The sequence below is a fragment of the Cnephaeus nilssonii genome (genome assembly GCF_951640355.1).
Source record: "Cnephaeus nilssonii genome assembly, chromosome: 10".
In the NCBI taxonomy this organism is placed as follows: Eukaryota; Metazoa; Chordata; class Mammalia; order Chiroptera; family Vespertilionidae; genus Cnephaeus; species Cnephaeus nilssonii.
In genome coordinates this window covers 22973421-22993472 of record NC_137081.1, presented here as the reverse complement: position 1 = coordinate 22993472, position 20052 = coordinate 22973421, and positions in this window count along the sequence as shown.

The window sequence follows — 20052 nt, the reverse complement described above, 5'->3', positions numbered from 1 at the left end:
AAAATAGTATTGACAAAATTTTCCATAACTTCAATTGCCCTTCATTTTCCAAATGTGTGCTCTTTGAAATGATTAAGGTTTTTAACAATCCAGAATTAAAGGAGCAAAGAATAAAAGAAAATAAATCTTTCCATATTCAAAATTTGCAATATTAAAACTTGCCAACAAAAACACGAGATCATTTGGAACCAGTTCTTGGCTATAATTAAATTAGAATGTGTTTAAATTCTTAATAGCATGGTATTTTACACTGAGTTTTAAATATACACCTAAACACTTCAGCCATCATGAGTTATTAATATAATATGCCCAATAACTGGAGAAGTATTGCAGCATATTATCACTCCTCCCTGGCTAATGAAACCAATCATCCTCTCTAGCATTTTAGCCACAAAAACCAGAATCACTCCCTTTGTAGCTTAAAAGGTTTCAGAAAGCACTGAAGCAGCTAAAAGGCAGCCTTTTTTGCCTGATGAAATGACCCTGAAATAAATGTTGGGTTGTTTTGACTGAAGTGTGTGTGTGTGTGTATGTGTTTTTAAGCTTTATGCCTTTCCACTACTCTGCATGGAATAAAAATCTATTCAGATCCTGAGAGACACAAATAGCATGAGCACAGTTTACTAATTGTTATCAGGAAGCTTCTGTCTGAGAAGAAAATCACAGATTAGAAAATAAAACCTGCCTGTGTAGTATTGCGCTTATTTTGATAAGGATTTACTGAAGTGCATTTATTAAATAGTCCTTGGTAATAGGTGATGGAAGTCCATTGAATCTAAACTGGTAAGAAATAGTGTAGGTATCAAGTAACTGTATCATCAAACATTTCATTAAAATTAGGGCTGCCTAAAACTTTTAACTAGCAGGATTCATGGGCCAGCATTGGGACTAAGGGCTTTGGCAAGAACCATGGTCTCCTCCCTAGACATTTTGGCATAGAATAAGGGCAGTTATGCCAAATGTATTTCAGTGTGCTCTACCCACTGTACTAATGATCCTCCTAATTGTTAGGCTAGGCCTGGTAAAGCAATCTTCATAAAAATAGGTGACAGAAGCAGAATGGACAAAATATTGCCAATACTATAAAAATAGGAGATTGCTAGCAGCTTTCTCGCCATGAGGAAAAGGTAAATTGATCTTAGCATATTCTTACAAGACAATTAAACTAGGAGAAAAAAAGGGGTATTATCTAAGGAGCAGAATTTAGAATCTAGGATGGAATTTTGTGCCAAATGAACATTTTGATATAATAAATAAAAACACAATTTGATTGATCAAGGACTTCCTAATGACCAAACCCAGACCATGACTAGAATTTCCCCAAGCTTCCTTGAGAAGCCAAGAGCCCAGCAGGATCCAGGGAAGGCAGATGCCTTGGGGGTGGCATGGGAGAGCCATGTCAGAGAGTCCCCACATTAGACCTGGCCACCAGGTCTTGGGGATGAGCACAGTGCTGGAAATGGAAGGCCAAACTGAGAAATCAGAAGCCAGAAAACAAGAAACAATGCAGATGTGTGGAGTAAAAAGGAGGGTGGAAATAAGCAAGTCTAAGGTGATTACTAACATTGGAGCCATGGGTCAAAGGTTTGTTTTAATTTGATGTCATCAGCTTGGGGCTTGGATACTAAGGTATACCATTTCAAGGTATAGAAATGGGTAGATTTCTTTTTTAATCTTCACCACCTGAGGATATATTTTCCATTGATTTTTTTTTTTTTAGAGAGAGAGTGGAGGGGGAGAGAGAAAAACATCGATGTGAGAGACATATCAATTGGTTGCCTCCAGTTCCCACCCAGACCAGGGCCAGGGATTGAGCCTGCAACCAAGGTAAATTTCCTTAGCCAGGAATCTAACTCATGACCCTTCATTCCGAGGGCCAATGCTCTTAATCACTGAACCAAACTGGCCAGGTCTGGGTAGAAAATTTATGTTAATTTTTTAAGGGTTCCTGTGACAATAAAATACTAATAAACCTAACAAACATTATTACTATTTACTGAGCATTAGTTTATGCTAGAAATTATCTTAGAGGATTTCATTCATACTTTATTAAAACCAATGTTAGTAACAACAATAACTACTCTTTATTAAGCATTTATATGTTCCCAGTATTGTGTGAAGTGCTCTAAACACATTATTTTTATGTTACCCAATACACTGGCAATGTCATTTATTTATTATTCTTATTTTATAGATAAGGAAACTGAGGCTCAGAGAAGTAAATACACTTGTCCTAGTTCACAGAGCTTATAAAAACAGAGCCAGCATTTACATAGAGTTTTTGTCTGAAGGCAAAGACAAAGCTATTTCCAAAGGTTGAGTGATGGTACAGACAATAGGGAAAAGAAGACTAATATGAAATGTGTCGATGACAATCTATTAAGATCAACAGTTTTGATGTTATAAAAGCAGTTACACTCATAACAACTCACTTGTTCTAAGTGACCCATGAGCAGAATAACTACTTGGATACATACAACTGCAAATGATGATCATGACCAAGAAGAAGAAAGAGGAGAAGGAGATGATGACTATGATAATGAAAATTATGATGATGCCAATGATTATAGCAGCAGGACCATCCTCATATTCAGGTAGAGCTATTTGGTCTCAGATGGGGCATACTTTGGGTGGTACCACCAATGTCTTAGCACCTATTTCCACTTAATAATACTTAAAACCCCTATAAGAGATCAAAGAACTTTTCATGGTTAGAGACAATGGTTAAAGATTTCCTTTACACAGGTTAGAGTGTCCAAAGTTTACTTGAAGGTATATTAAAATATCCAAAACCATCTCTAAGAAGTGTTTTTGATAAAGACATGGTGATAAAGAGGATAAGGAAGTGGAATATAGGTTGACTGATCTGCAATAAGGAAAGAATCAGTCATTCGGTCCACAAATATTTATTGAGCTCTTCTATGACCCAAGCCATTTAAGAGTTATTATTCCTATTTTCAAGTGTGGAAACTGAGTCTCAGAGAGTTAAAACAATTTATAGTGGTGCAGCCAATGTCTTAGTCCAAAGTCTGCTCTCTTGCTGCTTAGCCTGGGGTGGTGGAAGCCAAAGGCCCTAGGGACTTCGTAAGTACGCAGGTAAAATTCTCTGATAGAATGGCAATACCATATCATCTATGGGTCTGCCCAACACCACAGATCTTGGTCCAACACCAACATCTGAAAAGAACTCTTTTATAATTATATTTCTTTTATGGCTTCAGACTTTGATTCCTGATTCCATAGTTGTTCCTAGTTCTGATTATGGTCATTTATATCAGGAACAGAGAGCTTTATCACAGGTTGGGACTCCATATAACACACAAACTCATAAACATGCATTTACCTTGTTAGACTCAAAGCTTTGTAACTAGCAATATTAATATTAAAATATCAGTAAAATTTCACATGGCAACAAATTTTTCTTCTTATCAAAGAAAAGAAAAGCCCAAATGCTACTGTGAGTGAGCATGTAGTCATGGGACCAGGCAGTGCCCACAGGAAGCCTATTGAGATTTTCCTATTCTTCACCAACCTGGGCTGCTTCTCTCATTGACCACCTCTTCCCACATTTCATCTTTCCATGTGTTCAAGCTGTGTCCGGGGAGAGAGGTGCTAATTCCTTTTGAACAACTTGTGGCTTAGTCCCTGGCTGCTTCAGTCAAGGGGCAGTGCCTCCAACCATCACAGCTACCAAATTCACATAGAAATTGACTCCTGCAATTAGATATCACAGAGAAACTGGAGAAAGAACATAATTGCAAACTGCAGAGAATCAACAATAATTCAGATTTGTTTTTATTGCATTTTCTTCCAAATTTACCTGGACAAAGGGAAGCTAAAATATTACTTTTAAAGAAAGAGCAAAAATCACATGAATATTAACAAGAAGTAACCTGGTGGTCTAACAAAGGCATAGTGAGTGTGCTAAACAATCCTTTGAGAAGGTAGTTAAGTCATCACAGTTGGCACTATTTATAAAAGGAAACCACATTTTTTTTCTTTAAGACTTACAAGAAATGCAACTATATTAGCACATGCCAGAAATAAGTTAACTAGATCCTGAATTTTATTACCCTGTCTGATTCCCCAAAGACAGATTTTGTCTAAAATTCAGCTATGGGCTCAATTGTGTCCCGTCAAAAATTTTTATGTTGAAGTCCTAACCCTCAGTACCTCAAAGTGTGACTGTATCTGGCGATTGGGTCTTTAAAGAGGTGAGTAGCTTTAAATGAGGTCATTAGAGTGGGCCCTAATCCCACAACTGGTGTCCTTAGAAGAACAAAAGTAAGACACAGACTCCCACAAAGGAAAGACTGCGAAGACACAGGGAGAACACAGAGAACCTCTACAAGCCAAGAGAGACCTCTGATAAAAGCATCCCTGCTGACACTTAGAGCTCAGACTTCTAGCTTGCAAAATTGTGACAAAATAAATGTCTGTGTTTAAGCCACCCAGTCTGGGGTACTATGCTATGACAGCCCTAGCAAAATAATACATAATCCAAAACTGTAGATGTTTGACATGGATAACCTAGGACAGTTCCGCTGAAATAAATCTACAATACAATTGCTTGCTTCCCATGATCATTTGCATTCAACTCTCAAAACCACTGAAATTAGCACATGATCTCACTCATCTAGGGGAAATAATGAACAACATAGACTGATGAACAAGAACAGACCCAGAAACAAGGAGGCATGGATCAGACTGTCGGGCCTCGGGGGGAGGGTAGGGAAGGGTGGGGGTAAAGGGGGAGATCAACCAAAGGACTTGTGTGCAGGCATATGAGCCTAACCAGCGGTTAAGGACAACAGGGGGGTGGGGGCATGTGTGGGGAGGGGTGTGGGATGGGAATGGGGGGACGAGGACAAATATGTGATACCTTAATCAATAAAGAAATTAAAATAAATAAATAAATAAAAGTATTATGGAAAATTAAAAAAAAAAAAAAGAGCATGGCCTTCTGTGTACTTAGTTTTTCTGTATACTTAGTTTTTCCCTTAACCATGAGTTCAAGGACTCAGTCTTATTTAACATCATTATAATTCCACTGAATGAATGAGTGGATAAAGAACACATTGGGTGAAAGCACTTTGTAAACTTTAAGATGTTATATAAATACAAAGCATAATTTATAGATTTGAAGGCTTATTAAAGCAGAACTACATGTCCTCTTTTCTTCCCATACCTCATTTCCTGAGTAAAAGGCAACTGCATTGATTCATTTACTCATTATTTGAAAATGATGCTATTAATGGACTCTCATATGGAATAAATTATGATTTATAGCAATGTGTGGGTTCTAAATAGTTTCATATATCTGATCTCATGTCAATTTTCACAAATTCCCTGTGAGCAGATATTCTTATTCCCATTATACAGAGGGGGAAACTGATGCTGAGGAGTTCAGTAAACTGTTTAAGTCTATGCATATAGTAAGTGGTAGAACTAAGACTTCCCATCACCCCACTGCTGCCATCTCAATCAAGCTGCTTAGTAATTGTCCCTCCTGGGCCAATGGTGACAAATGACAGACAAGGCTGGGAGGACCCATGGTTGTGTAAAAGGAGATTGTCCTATAGGTTTGTCTTGAAGCAGGGAAGAAATTTTTCTTGGAATAAGCTTTTTTGAGCCACTACGGGAGGATTTTGCTTTGTACCCTATTTTTTTCCTTTATATGTATCAACTATAGAACTCAAGCATATTTTGCTACTAAAGTCTAAAATATTCCTGTCTGCATTCTATTTTGAGACAAATTTCTCCAAAGATTATTATGCTGTTTATAATATAATATTATACTTTTGACAGATGAAATATGATATTGTTATGTTTTCTAAGGTTAGTGCTTCCATGTACTGAATTAGGTACTTTTTTCCAGGGGATAATTTAGTTCTGTGATTATTATTTCACACATCAAACTTATTTATTATTTCTGTTATCAGAACAACATTCATAACAGATTATATTCTCTCTTGAGATAACATTTACAAAATAATTTTGCTAGGAAAATGGATTCTGTGGTCAAAGTTGAAAGACAAATGACTGGATATGCAAAAAAACATTTGTAACATACGTATAATGATCAATGTTAATATCTCTAGTATAAAAAAATCTCCTACAAATAAATAAGAAAATTTTCAATATAAAAATGGGCAAAGAAATAGGAATGAGAGTTCAGAGAACACATAAAATTGTATAGCTAATAATCAATAAAAAAAGACACAACCTCATTGACAAGTTAATGCACATTAAACAGTATTTGCTTTCAAATATACTGGCAGAAACTTTGTAAACTCAAGACATCTATATAAGCAAAAATATTTTGAGGTGTAAAGTAACTTATGTGAAGTTAAGTAATTATTCAAAGTCCCATGGCTTGTGAGTAGCAAAGCCGCTGAGGATTTGAACATGACCACTACACTAATAGCTTCCCACCAATGATGTGAAATGTTTAAAGTGTGTGGCATAGAACCTGGCACAGAGTGGACTTAATATTTCTCTCCTTCTGACCCCACCCTAAATCAAACTGCAGAGGTAAAACACTGCGCGCGCGCGCGCGCGCGCGCGCACACACACACACACATATCATTCAAACAGCCTGAGGTTGTCCTAACAAAGAGCCTTTATCAGCTCCCTTCCCTCCTACCTCTTACCAAACCCAATCCTTCAGAAGATAAACACCCACTGATCTGGTGTGGAAATCTCACCCATCAAAATGATCTGTGTAGGCAAAGTGATCAAGGGCTTGGTGATTGTGGTAGGCAGTCTTCAATGATGGCCCAGCAATGACCCACACCTCCCTCTATTCATGATCTTGGGTAATCACCTCCTGATGAACCTGGACTGTCCCTGTGATTCACTCAAAACCAATAGAACAAGGCAGAACTGACCCTGTAGGACTTTGAAAAGCAAATTAGAAAAATATTTGTCATCTCTGCCTTAGTCTCTGGGAACACTCACTTTGGGGGAAAATCAGCTGCCCTATGAGAAATCTGACTACCCTGAGACCACCATGCTGGGAGGAAGCCCAAGGTACCCACATTTCAGGCTGAAGAGAGAGATGGTCTACCCACCACTAAGTGTTCCAGCCCAAGATCCTTCAGATGCCTCCAGCCTCAGTCACCATCTGACTGAGACCAAATGAGGGACTCCAACAAGCAACAATCGCCTAGCTGAGCCCATCAACCCTCCGAACTGTGAGAGAACACAATAAATCATTGTTTTAAATCACTATGTTTTGGAATGATTCTTACATTGCAATGGATAAACACTAATCACCCTGCAAGCACTCCATTTGGAATTTTTTTCTATGTGTTTTTTAGTTAATAAACACAATGCTTCTCTAAATATTAACTATCCATTCCCAAATGTCCAGTCAGCATGCTTTTTCCCTTTATCCATACTCAGAATAATAACATACACTTTATCTAATATTTCAAAATTACCACCTATCATGATACTCAGACAAAGAATATTTTGTTTCTCCTTTTTCAGGAAACAGTTGAAAATGAACTTAATAATCAACATTTTCCAAGCAACCTTCTGCTCCAGAACTCATGGGACTTATAAAATAAACCAATACTAAGAGGGTGAAATGGCTCACCTTTTAAATTCTTTATATCTTGAAGTCTTTGAATTAAATCATTATTATTTTTTTTACAAAAATCAAATCACACAGTGCTCTTAATAAAGCATTATTATTTCAGGGGAAAAGGATAAAGCTTTCCAAATGCAAATGCTTAGCTGGAGTAGAGTCTTAAAAGATTCCAAGACATTAGTCAGGAGATGGATTGCTTTGCTATTACAAGTCTGGGTTATAATATCACTGGAACCAAATTCCCGTCAGATTAGTCTTTCCTCAAAATGAATGTTTGTAATTATGAAATGAAATAAGTTTTAATTTGAATTGCCTAAAAAGGGGAAACCAAATATTGTGTAATTACAGGAGAAGAAATTTGAGATGGAAAACAAGATAGTGTTATTTACAAGTAAAAAGGCTTTTATGGGATTACAGGGCTTTTATGTGCATATTTGCAGGATTTGGGGTGGCAGAATTTGGAACTCAAATATTTTTCATCAGCGTTTATTTACAGTGTGCACGCAAGAAATGGAATCCCAGACACATCTGATATTGGGCTTATTTAAACCTTTTATATCCCTACTAAATCTGAAAAGACTCAAATGTTAGCCACACATAATGGAAGTAATCATGGAGTGTGATAAAATAAGTATTTGAAAACCACATGCAACTTTTAGGCTCACATCCAGAACTATAAAATCCACCTAAAGACATAATGAGCCCGACTCTCCTGCTCAGAGGAAGAAAAGCAGTGAGGGGGTGAGGCATGTCCTATTCTCCAGTTTGTGGCACCTGAGTGGAGCCCCCAAGTGGCTTGTAAGTGCTTTACTGCAAAGGCCGCCCACAGGCACCATTTTGCTTCTCTGTAGGGCCGTCGCTTATCCTCTGCAAATCCATGACTTCTTTTTTTGTTTCTCTCTTACATTTCTCCTGTCCCCTTCTAAAGTCCGCTTCTTCTGCCCACATGTCCAGGAACCTAGGACCACAAGTCCGGCCCAGTTATCTATCCCACAGCCTGCACCACTCAGCTCTGGTAGCGCAGAACCTTTCTCCCCAACCTTCTTGGCAATCAAGCCTTCCTATGGAGGATGTTTTTTCTCCGCTGGGGACAAACTCATTTACAATGAACCATCCTTCCCAGAGATATGGCCCTCTTCAAACATATGGCAAGGATAGTTTATAGTTTAGGTTCTTTTACCTATATTATACGGTTGTTATTGGAAAGCTATTGCTCAGATAGGCAAGCCATCTCCCAAATTTTCTTGCAGATGGCTGTGGCCATATTACTGGTTCTAGACAATGAAAAAAGACAAAACTGATAACATATGCTACTGCAAGGTTGGTGCATAAACACCTCTCACACAGCTCTTCTCCGTGCTCTGTCCCCCATTCAGCTGGCTGGAAGGAAGATAACCCCAGGGTCATTGGGCAAACCTCCATTAACCTGGATTCCGGAGTGAGTTAATGGTAGAGAGGCACCCCATGCTCATATATGCCCTCCCAATGTGGTTTAAGAGCAAGAAATACAAGTTTGGTTCTTCTCTCTCTCTCTCTCTCTCTCTCTCTCTCTCTCTCTCTCTCTCTCTCTCTCTCTCTCCCTCCTCCCAGTTATACTATTCTAAATACTTAATCCAAAGGAAGCATTCTCTACTGACTGAAACAGATAAATTGGATGGTGGAAAAAATTTCCCAATTCCCTGTAAATCAGCCAGTTTAAAAGTTACCTACATACAGACAGTTTTACTAGATCTCCAGCAAGGGTTAAAGTCAGGCACTGTGTATGGGTACCCATGTGTGTCCATTAGTGACTCTGCCCTCTGGCTGCCTTCCTGCCCAAGGACTTTCTTCAACCTAGTTTGTCAGTGCCCCCAGTAGTCATTGCTGAGCCTCAGATATTTTCAACATGTTTTCGCTGATCAATGAAAATACCTTATGTCATGATCTCATCAATTAATCATTCATTCATCCTACATTTATTTAATACCCCAAATATCAAGTATTTTGTTAGGCACTGACTGAATACAGACAGCGTATAATCCACTGGTGTCAGAAAATAATGAAAACAGATAAAAGCTTTAAAGCAATAATGTAGGTTCCAATAGTATAATTATCATTATAGCTGAATTTATTGAGCCCATGTTATGCACCAGACACATTGCTCAGAACTTTATATTCTTTACTTTATTGAATCTTCACAATGCTCCTATCCTTATATTACAGACAGAGAAATCAAGGCCTGGAGACATTGAACAGCATGCTGAAATTGCATGAATAATTACAATCAGGGTTGAGATTTCAACCAAGTTCTCTCTGATTCAAAGTCATTTACTGTGTGACTTTGGGCAAATTAGTTAAATGCCACAACTGTCCATTTCTAATCTAAAATGTCATCATAGTCACAAAGAAGTAATTTCTACTGAGAGTTGAATAGCAGGACAGGGATGTTTACACTCGCCTTGCCCATAGTATACTTTATGAATACTATGTGTAAAAATCTGGCCTCTTGAACAATTTCCTTGCTTCTGAAATGGCAGCAGGGGGTAGAGGAAGCTTAAATAAATATTTACAGCATTCATATTATGAAAGAATTTTCCAGATGGTGAGTCTTGAAATACTGATTGCCTGCACACAAGCTGAAACACTCTCTCGGCCCTACCCCAACCCCCACCTCGCATCTCAAACTTCATCTTCACAACTTAAAACAGGTGATCACCAATGATCGCATTACACCAGGGTTCCTGTTCCTGTTCCATGCACCCGTGCACCCCAGTGAGCGTGACTGGGGGCTCTGAAATGTCCCAGAGAGAGCGCCTCCTGCCTGAGTTTCTGGGCTGTGATGTGTACCGCATCAGGAGCCTCCTCTGAGCCTTTGTTGCCAAATGCGCTCTGGATCAAATCCCTGCTTTCCAGGTGCTTATTTAGGCTCAGCCACGGATTGATAGTTGAGCATCCCCCGGAGAACTGAGAAATACATACTTGGAAGAGACTTGGAGACTGAGAAGTGCTGAGAAAGAAGCACAGAGGAAGGCTGCCCTTGCAATTGGAGAACAAAGCCCATGCATGCCTGTGGATTGAGGACCAAGGAGGGCACACTTGGAATCTTTATTCCCAGGCTGCAGCCATGGTGTCGGTGGGGTCAGTGTCACCTTCCAGAGATGGACTGGGTGAGCAGAGCAAATCTAACCACAACAAAGTTTGCAAAGCAAACCTATAACAAACACTCACGGATCTCTAAGGAAAGTTGCGTGTGTTCATGAAAAAGAATTTATTTTCTGGGTGTTTTATTTTTTCTTTTTCTTTTCCCCAGCTGAATTGGGTTGTAAAGTTAAGAGTGAGACTTCTGGAGTCAGACACCTAAATTTAAAGTTTTCCTTTACTACTTCCTGTGTGAATCTGGGCAAGTTTCAAAACCCCTCTAAATCTCAATTTCTTTGACTATAAGTGTGAATAATAATTATACCTACTTCCCAAGGTTAACAATAATTAAGTTTCACGTAAAAACACTTAACACAGTGCCTGGAATTTGGGCAATGCTTAAGCAACTTTTCCCATCTGTATGGCAGATTTGGGATAGGAACCAATGAGATAAGCTGCTGGAAAGTAGCACCTCTCAAAGGTGTGGTCTCAGGACCCCTTTATATTCTTAAAAATTATCAAGGACCTCAAAGAGTTTTTGTTTATGTAGATTATATCTGTTAGTAGTTGCCATATTAGAAATTAAAACTGAAAACACCCTTAAATATTTATAAACGAACTTATTTATAAATAACAATAAGAAATCCATTATATATTTTATAACATATTTTTATGAAAAAATACATTTTCTAAAACAAATAATTTAATGAGAAGAGTTGCATTGTTTTACATTTTTGCAAAGCTCTGTCTTGTCTGCCTTAATAGAAGCAGCTGGAATCTCAATATCTGCTTCTGAATATGATCAGTCATGATATGTTGTTTTCATTAAAGTGGGTAAAGAAAATCCAACCTCATACAGATGTGTAGCTAGAAAATGAACCAGTACTTTATTAGTCTTTTCAGATAATTGGAATCATCTTTGATGGATCACCAAAATTCTACAAGTGGCAGTTTCTTTAAGGCCAGTTGCAATGAAGAATGTAAAACTATATAAATAAATTCAGTTTTTGAAGTCTCTTGCACTTTGAATGGATCTTTTGTTTATGCATGATTTTGTCACACCATGCATTGGTCATTTGGCAAATACTGGTTCAAATGACTGTCGACACATTTCATTATAGAATGTCATCACACAATGTGTAGCTTCTGGAATACTCCACTGTACACTTGTGAGAGAATAAGTGAAAAGGACAAGTAGTCACTTAATATTATGATGATATAGTTTTGACCTTGAAGACCCCATGAAAGAGTCTTAGGGACTTGGGTAAGAACTGCTACTTTAAAGCAACACAGAAAACAAAAACAATCTGTTTCAGATAGAAATCTGGGAGAGAGTCAAGAATAACAGAGTCTGAAGGAAGGTCCTAAGAGAAAGCATACCCACTGCCCTCACTCCAGCAAGTGGTAGAAATGCTGAAAGGGAGTTTGGCAAGTGATACATCTAATTTATGTTTGTAAGGTTTTTCTCTGTCTGCCCTGAAAAGTTTCAGAAACTAATGTTGTTACACAGGTGAAGTCTTTGGCAGTAAATTGAGAGAGAGAGAGAGAGAGAGAGAGAGAGAGAGAGAGAGAGAGAGAGAGAGATGGTTTATGTCCTGTTCTGTATAGCCTGGAAAAAGCATGCTTGGTCACAGGACCCCAGAGCAAAGATGAAAGTTCTGGGGATTTGCAGGGTGAGGAGGAGGGCATACATTTCTATGGGAAAAATGGCTTCCCTTGTCTGGGGAAATAGGAGTTGGAGGTGATCCTATCTGGTTGTCAAACGTTGAGTGGCCCCAGCTGACAATTAGGGTAGTAGGCAACAAGGGGTCATCCTGTCCTCTAACCTAGGGTAGCCTATGATGTCTTCAGCTGGCTAGCTCTACCCAGGAGATAATGCCCTTCTCCTATCACAGGGGAGTGGCTAGTGCAGGTAAATTAAGGCCCAAGTAGATTTTTCCAGAGGAAGTTGGGGGCAGTGGAGAACCTTCAAGTGGAGAGAGGGAGCCAAAAAGTCCTTGATCCCACTGACCTTAGTCCAGTCTGGCCTTCCCAAGAGAGAATAAAATCAACAGGTCTTAAGAAGAAGGCCTAAGCCAAACATTCTCAACTGGGAGCAATTTGGCTCCCAAGGAACACTTGGCAAGTGTTGGAGACATTTTGGTTGTCATAACATGGTGGGGAGGAGTATTATTGGCATCTGATCAGTAGGGTGCTACTAAACATCCCACAATGCACAAGACAGCCCCACAACAAAAAGGGTTCACTCCAAATGCCAGTAGCACCAAAGCAGAGAAACTCTGGCCTAAGCCAGTCACTCCCTGGGATGCTCTGGGCCCAGCCACCCTGAGCTGTGTTGTTTCATTGGATGTGCAGCTATCCCTACATGAGGGGCCACAGGCAAAGAACTAGGGGAGAACAAGAAAAATAATGAATCATAAATACTAAATGTGCTAATGAGCTTGTCTGTAGACCAACTGCCTTCTGTACCTTCAACCCCCTTACCCCTTACGAGCCACCCCTTTCCCCACCACCCTAACTTTCCAGGCTCCCAAAGCCTGTGGTCTCTATTCCTTGCAAACCTGTTCCTAGGAAAAGATCCAATGTTGCTTCTTAATTGTAGGATGAACGTAAGTCACCATGATTCCTCTCGCAGTGATATTAGCCTTTTAAGCCACATTGTTAACTGTGTAATGTAGGTCTTTGGGGTAGGGGACACAGTTACTTACATAATGGAGTATAGAACAAGAGCAAATACATAGGGGAATGTTTAGGGTTTAGGGCTAGAATATAGCAAAAGGTTCCTATTGGTGGCCTTGAAATCACATCCTGAAAGGCAAAATAGAATGAAAACAAGAATAACCATTATATTAACTGGGCACTTACTATGGATAGGCCCTGTTCTAACTGCTTTACCCATATCAACTCATTTAATCTTCACAACAGCCTGTTGAAGTAGTTATTACTGCTATCATCATTTTATAAATGAGGAAACTGAGACACCAAGAGACTAAAAAAAATAACTCACTCAAAGCCCATTAGCAACCGAAGAAGTAGGAGGCAAACCCATACAGCCTGACTGTAGAGGAGAGCAGGGGCTCTTGGTACCCCTGCTTTGATGCTTCTCAAGCTGAAAAAATAACTCTGGGAGAAATGGGCCCCACACTGCACTAGAAATGTGTTCGGGGCAAGTCAAACTGCACTTGGGGTTATAGTTTCCTTCTTTACAAAGTGATAGGGTTGCACGAAGCAATCACTGAGTTCTCTGCAGTCACTAATGTTCAGTGATTCTTATGGTCTTGATCTTAAACTTCAAAATAAGCAGACTTCATCTTATCTTTGGTGTTATTTTTACTGAGCAACATGGTTGGGTACAGAGCATCCTCTAAAGGGAATCTAGCCATAAGAACTTTGCTCTACAGGGATCCCCACTGCCTTCCCCTAGAATTAGCCCCTTGTTCAAGAATTGGCTGGGCCACCAGAGCTAAATCCCAATCCCCTTGTTTGGTGGATCTCTTTAGATAAGAGAAAGAAAAGCATAGTAAATTAATTTATGTCAAGAAGAGGATGGATGGTGAGTTTCAGAGACTTCCCTTGTTATACATTGTCAAGAAAAATAATCTGTAAAAGCAATGGGGAAAGAAAAGCTATTTGGGAGTATGACAAACTTGGGTAGCACTACTAAAATCATCAGCTCTCGTTTCTCTCCAAGTCTAAAATTGGTTCCACTGAGCTGGTCTCATATTTTTTCTGTCATAATATCTAGCCAAAATATAGGCTCAAATCAGTGTTCAAAAAGTTCCAGTAGGTTGACTGAGAAAAAAATGGCTCTGTGTGCCTTAAGTTTTAATTTATTAAGTTAATCTCTGTTGGAATAAAGTTAGACTTCTAGTTTAGCTCTTGAAAAATACATCTTCACCACCTAACATGTCATAGATTTATCAGAATGTTCCTACATGTTCTGACCTTACATCTTCCTGGAGGGAACTAATGACACATACCCAATATTTTGCTTCTCAAAGTACCAAGCATGGGAGGGGTTATTATGATATATTGGGAAGGGATTGAAGAATTTGACATATAAAGCTACCTAAAGCATTTCCTGTTTAAAACATGAAGATTATTTTGCATTTCTGGAGCAAGTTTGGATCTAGAGATTACAATTAAACACACATAGGCATACACACCCACACACACACACACACATGCACATGTGCATATGCAACACACACATACACACAGAGGCATCATCTCTACTCTGCAGCATTTTGCACCCTAGTGAAGGACATATGTGTAATAAAAGTAACCACCATCATTATGATAGTACAATAACAGTGGTAGATTCAGTGTGTGAGGGAAGGGTAAGAGAAATTACCAGGTTTACCTAGGGGACTCAGAGGAAGTTTGGCAATGTAGACAAAATTGTCAAGAGCCTTTCAGTTTTAAGTTTCAAGACAGAAAACTATTCCAAAGAGTGTCAAGCAAGTGACACCTGTTGCCTATCGCCAGGAGCAGAAGCCCAAACACTTCTCTTTAGTGCATCTGGGTATCAGAGTCTCCAGGAAAGCAGCTCAGTTAAGCAGTGGATGGAATAGCACTTCACTCACACAGGGAAGGGAAAGATCAGCCCCAATGATGGGCCTCAGTCTCCCATGGCTACTAGATGCAGGGTACTTGGCCCTCTTGTGCTGCACAAGAAGGATCCAGTCCCCTCCCTGAAGAGGACAGATATAGTAGTAGGGTTGGCCAGGTGCCATATGACATCACGCTTAAGGAGAACAAAGGAGCAAACATTAAATCTGAAACACAGAAAGGTATTCCCACACAAGGTGATAAGCCTAGTATAGGCTGTTAGAACTCTACTCTTGGCAAGAAAATGTTCCAGGCCCAAGGCACATTTTTATATAACCAAGTTGGGATGGAAAGAATGTCTACATGAGTGCATGAGTCTACGTTTTCCAACAGAGGCTTAAACCAAAAGAAGAAAAAAAAGAATTTATTATTTTATGTCACTAAATAATCCAGGAGCAATTGGCTTCAGGCATAGCTGTATCCAGGTACGGAAATCATTTCCCCATTTTCTCCATTTTGTGTGCTCTCCTCTGCTATGGCTTCATTCCTAGACCAGTTCCCTTTAGGCTTAACTTTCCAGGATTCCCAAAGTCCTGCAATTATTCCTAAAAACTCCCATTGGCCTGTTTGGGGCCATGTGATCACCTCTGAATTAATTGCTATGGCTGACAGATCTAGATTTGAATCCCCACTCTGCTATTATGAGCTTGAGGGTGAGACTCCATGTTGTCCTGTGTAGAATGGCAGACAGTAATGCCCAGTTTGCATGAGTAAAGCCAGTGAATGCTCATTAATTAGTAACTAAGCTTAGTGTCATCTTTAGGAGTCTTACTCCTAAAGGAATTGACTTAATTTTTCAATATTAGGAACTGCTATTTTTGTTTTCTAAGCAATTTTCATTAGTTATATGATTGTGAAGCCCAACATTTACAAACACCTATATCTGCTCAACATCAGTCCTAGAAATCAAGGGCTGTTATCACACCAAGTGGCCCAAGGTGAGTGACCAGAGCCCTATCCATGGCAATTTAGATTTCGACAGATTTAGATAACTTTAAGAAAGAAGAAAAATTACAAACCCTCAGGGCCCCAAAGATTTAAAACATCATCTATCTGTGACTTTCACAGGCACTTTAGATTCTGACTTGGATCCTGACCCTACTCCATAGGAGAAGGTTTACAGAGAATGTTTTCTGCTTTGAGATCAGGATCACAATTCCCATCACTCCTTCCTATTTTTCTACCTTGTTTTAATTTATCCAGGTGGATACTGGCAATTGCACTCCTTGAGAGCATTTCCATGTGAGTTTTAACTCCCTAGGCTCTATTGAATGAAGCCTGAGTAGAAGAAAGGCTGTAAAATGATGTTGTTTGGTCATCTTGAGTATCAGAAAAGTAGACAAGTCCTTGTAAACATAAATCAATTCTTAATGCATCCCGTGGAACCAAGGTCGCACAAATGTCCAGGGGCATTACTGGCCGTAGGTCCATACCCACCCAGAAAGTTCAGGGTTTAGGCCAGGCCCTCCACACAAAGAGGAGTTGATAGCAGACCATCTCTTTGCACTTCTATTGTCAGCATTAACAATTCCTATGAGCTTACACCTTCTCCCCATTACAGTCAGAAATAGCTGCCAATGAATGATAATGTATTTGAACTTAACCTATTATTTCTAAGCAGTTGAAGGAGTCTCCACTAATTTTTTTCAGGGACAGATGAAGGAAAAACAGCCTCCTTGTGCTAACAAAAGGTTACTCACAGAATACATATAAATACGTAGTTAAGAAAACAAAAAGCCAAATGACAAATACAACCAGCCAGCTGGAGACAAATATCCCTTCTCAGAACATACCTAAGAAGGAAGCAGGGAGAGGGGGAAAGAAAGAGGGAGGCTAAGAGACTGCTCCCATCAGCAGCATTGCCTGTTATTTGAAGCATTAGATCTTTTTCTCCTCCCATGGTCCCATCTTTCCACTTTAAAGGAAAGTGCTTGCTCTAGGATTAGACCAACTTTCTTATTTAATAGAAGAAAACGGGAAAAACAAAGGAGAAACATCAAATGCATAACAATGATGACCTTCAAAAGGCTGAGCTGAGAGGGCTGGCCTTTGCTCTGTGCTTGTAGCAATCTCTCAATAACTGATTAAAGGATTAACCACCCAATTTGTTCAAAAGAGCACAAGATTTATATACTTATAAGGTCTGGGAAGACATACACCTGAATTAGCATAACAATAACCTACACCCTGGAGTCAGACCAAAAAGTAATTCACATTTATAGTTTGGATTTTAAAACTAACTATAAAGTAGAAAATACAGGCTACCTTGCAACCAGCTGCAACAGCATGAGGAAATGTGTTGGTTTTGTTTGTACTTCTTGAGCAAACAGGTCTAATTAGAAATGAAAATCGTGCATCAATTGAATATAGGTTAACAACTGACAGATCTACACATGTTTTATCTGGGGATCTTAAAGGGATACCATCTGATTCTAACTGGCATGGAAAGAGGTGAATTCCCAGCAGAGAATGTTAAACGCCACCCAGTATTCCAAAAAGGGGGCCAGGCTGGACTAGAAGGGTGTCATTAAATGCAGTGAGCTCACCCCAGGGAGGCAGGTGCTAGAGAAACAACATAATCCCAAGCTTTTGTTTCAGATATGGCCCCACCCTCTACTGTACAGAACTGTTTACTCAAAAGGACAAGAATACATTCCCTGTGTCAGTACAAGTGAAACACACCCTTTTGGGGAGGGTCAGATGGCTGGGTTAGGTATGGGAACAAGGGTGTTGAGCCCAGAGGAAATTTTCCCAAGCAAGTCAATGCAGGTGGATGTGCCCCTGGGAACAGGCGGCTGGCTAATCTGTCTGATAGTCCTCACACAGAAATGAAAGTGTGGGAGAACCCACTGCACTACTCTTGATGGACCACAAAACCCACCTTGTGAGGACCCACCTCTGGCTACAAGTTATAATCCCTAAGCAGGGTTTAGTGAAGGAAGTGAGGAAAGAAAAGAGGAATTAAGATTTTAGTATTGGAGAGTAGGACCTTACAGTAAAAACCATACCCAGAAGCAAGCAAAGGGGAAGGACTAATATGAGTCTAATTTTATCAGGTTTACCTGACTTTCCTCAGAGCTAGGAGATATTTCGCCCATCTTCCCCACTCTTCTTCCATCTTTTCAGCCAAGAATGTAAATTAGCCAGTTCTTAATCTTAAATTTTGACTCCTTCGGATTTCATCATCTTCCTCTGCCCTCCCAATCTTCCCCAAATGCCCTTACCTCCTTCAGAATCCAAGTTCACATTCTCTACTCCAGTCTGGTTGCTCATGCCTGGACTTACCCCTTCTCCCTGGACCAGCCAGCCCCCCCCCCCCCCCCCCCGCCTTCCCTCCATGAATGCTTCTCAGCCTTTCTTCTTCTAAAGCCTGCTTCAAGTTCACATTCACAAAGAGGCCTTTACAGAAATTTCTACCACCCTCTACTGCAGTAACTCTAACCAATTCTTCTGAGTGTCTGCCCATTCATCTGACACTGGTTGGGTTGTGTGGTTTCACTGTGATTTTATTAGTGATTATTGTGTGCCTCCTTAGGGGTGTCCTCCCACAGCTGCCCCCCACCCCACCACCACCACCAAGGGCTCTTTACTATGCTCTAAACATCCTCAGTCTCTAGTACTGGTGGTGCTGGAAACCTAAAAACTCCTTGCCTGTCTTTCTGGGCCAAATTGCATAAATCAGGAACACACAGAAACCAGCTAATCCAATTAATAACAAGCTCAATACACCATCAAATTCATCATCTAATTTCAGCCACTTATCCACAGGTGAGGAGTAAACCCAAGTGACTGAGGTTTGGCTGGTGCTGTTCTTGCTGTGGGTCTGATGGAGGTATGTAAACCATGTTAGACCACATCACTTCTTGATTTTTTTAAACTTCATTTGAATCTTCTTTTTGTACTATTGAGACATAGTCCTATAACCACAGGAACCCCAATTTCTGAAATCACAATGCAGTGGCACAGCCCAACAAGGGAAATTTTCCTATTGATAAATTAAGGTGAGAAGTAACCTAATTATAGAAAATTAAGTCCTCTTTATTTTAAATTAAGCAAATCACCTTTATACACAAGAATAAAAATTATATTAATTGGAGCATTTTGAAAAAGGGAGAACAGGTGATCACCAAATACCAAGAACAAATAAATCCTTTTTGACCCCTGTAATTCTTTCAGTGCTAGAAGCCATGGTCATCTGGAAAATAAGCCTAGGAATGGTAAATAGGGTTCTGAGATTAGTAAATGAAGCACTCTTAGATTTGTTTATTCTGTGTCTCTGACCCAACCTCTTTGAAAGCATGTCAGTCTTTTGGAATAAATCCCTGGCACGCCAACAAAATTAACCCAATGCTAAAGTGGCTTGAGACTGTCTGAGAATGGACCAGGGGACATCTAGAATCAGGTCCGGAGCTTCAATAAATGGGAAATAACCACAGGCTGATAGGAAGTGGAAAAATGGGAGGGGGAAGGGAGGAACTGGGAGGGAAGGGAGAGAGAAGTCAAGAATAATGCAGACAGAGGTTGTATGAAGCTAGCAGCTCTCATTCTCAAAGATGCTAGAATGCCACTGGCAGCTTCACAATATAAGAATAGTCCAAACAGGTCCTTTCTTGTGTTGATCAAAGTGATTTCCCTGTAGGGCAGCTTTGAAAAACATCACAAAAATGAACAAGGTCCTCAAACCTACCTCCTCTTCCTGCTCTCCTGCCTCTTGGTAATAAGTTACC